Consider the following 2316-nt stretch of genomic DNA (forward strand, 5'->3'; position numbering starts at 1 on the left):
GTTTCCTACTTCAGACTTGGAGTGTGGCTGTTTTACTTTTTCCTGTGAATTTGGCTAGGGTTCTTGTGTTGTTTTCATCTCTGAATGCTCTGACACTTTGTTTTTCATTGCTTCCTATTTCAGCAAGTTCAACTGAGTCCAGCTTTTTCATTTCAAAACTCAAAGGTGTCCTTGGCCTCCCATTCCCTTGTTTTTTTTTTTGTTCAGAGTGATCTGGGGTGAATGTCACAGCTCACTTGATTTCCAGCCACACTTTCCAGCTGAACATTTCTCCTGGCACTGTTTTATATTATCTCCATGGGATTGATGATTCACTATTTCTGTGCCTATTTCTTCTGTGGCAGCAGGAGAAGAGAAACCAACAGGACTTGTACAGGTTATCTCTCAGTCTGGTCAGGATTGGGAACAGGCAGCATATTCCTGAAAGCTGAAAGGTTTTTCCATAGCTTAGCTAGAGGTTTGTTAATGCCTGACTGCATGTTTTTGGTCCCCTCCCAGGTAAATCCTGTCCTGGGTGAATAAAATATCCTGGAATCTTCCTGGTTGGAAAGTACCTTAAATATCATCTAGTTCCAACCCCAGTGCCCAAGGAGAGCTTGAGATGGAAACGTGCTGTGCTGTGGGATCTTCATTGTATCTGCAACTTCCTCATGTGGGAATGTGGAGAGAAAATGGATCCAGGACTGTCTGAGGTGTGCAGGAATGGGGCCCTGGGCACAAGCTGGAACAAAGGAATAGGTAGGAGAGCAACCTGGAATAGTAGAATGTTGGGACCCTGGATGCTGAGAATTTCAGACTTTCTGTGCTGACAGGCACTGACCCCCAAAAGAACACTGCATTTGACTTGAGGCCATGGAGAAGGCTTCCAAAATTGAATGATAAAACTAAAATTATGGGTGTGGAGTTTTAATGGAAATGTGTAATATCACAGGGTGGAAAACTTAGAGTTTAAGGGTTTAGAATATAGTAATATAGATAAAGCTAAGATGGAGGGTTTAGGGTGGAGTCTGGTCCTTCTTCTTCTACTTCACTCTCTGCTCCATGGGTTTGGGTGGTTTTGTGTAATTGGATAAAAAAGTCCCCATTGTGGGTCATGGGTGGTTGGTTATTGGGCTAAAAGTGAAAGTGATTTAGGTGTCATTTCTTAATTGGACAGTTTATCCTTAAAAGATCTTGTAGAGATAGATACAGGGCTATTTTGTAGCTTGTTAGTGAAATGCTGTAGAACTCACAACTTGTAAGACTGTTACATAGATAAGAATTAAGAAACATTTGAGTCCAAACACAAAAGCCCTTCAATCCTGACCCTGACCCAGGCAGAAAAAGAAGAAAGAAATGCGATAGTGAAAGGTGTCCCTGCTCAGGGCAGGGTCTTGGAATGAGATCAACTTTAAGGTCTCTTCCAACCCTAACCATTCTGGGATTTTCTTGTCATAGGAAAAAAAAATCCATCTGAGGATGTTCAAGTGTTGTATTTGCTGGGAATGTCCCGACGAAGGCAGGAATGATGAATCTGACTCCATGTTCTCAGAAGGCTAATTTATTACTTTATTAATTATATTATATTAAAGAATACTGTATTATACTAAAGAATACAGAAAGGATACTGAATGCTAAAAAGATAACAATGAAAACTCCTGACTCTTTCCAGAGTCTGACACACCTTGGCCCTGATTGGCCAAAGAGCCAAAACAACTCCCAGCAGAATCCAATGGAACAATCACCTGTGGGTAAACAATCTCCAAACACATTCCACATGTGAGCACAGCACAGGAGAAGCAAATGAGAGAAGAATTGTTTTCCTTTTCTCCTCTCAGCTTCCCAGAAGAAAACTCCTGGGCAAAGGGCTTTTCCAGAGGATGTGAATGCCACATTCAAGTGCCAGAAAAGATCTGGAGAAACTGTGGGATTTCTGTTCCTTGAGCTCTCGAGTCGCATGTAGTTTATTCTGACTTATTTGGACCTCTAGAGGGTACCTTCCCACTTACTCTGAAAACTCTGATTTCCGTAGCTTAAAGGCATTTTACCCAAGGTATCTTTGGATATTTGATTAAGTGTAGCTTTTTGGGGTGGGATAATCTACTGCCTGCTGCTGACACACACCATTATCCACACAGTGGTGTGAGATTGGAATGGATGTGCAAGGTTTGCATGTTACTCCCAGAGAATGGAGACTGAAATAGTCCCAAGCATATGTTAATTTTCACTGAATATCAGATGAATTTGACAGAGTGTTTTAGTCATATGGCTCTGTGGAAACAGATGTACTTCTTCACTGGAGGAGTTTCTGCAGATTAATCGAACATTTGAGAGCTT

This window comes from Agelaius phoeniceus, chromosome 7 (genome assembly GCF_051311805.1).
Source record: "Agelaius phoeniceus isolate bAgePho1 chromosome 7, bAgePho1.hap1, whole genome shotgun sequence".
NCBI lineage: Eukaryota > Metazoa > Chordata > Aves > Passeriformes > Icteridae > Agelaius > Agelaius phoeniceus.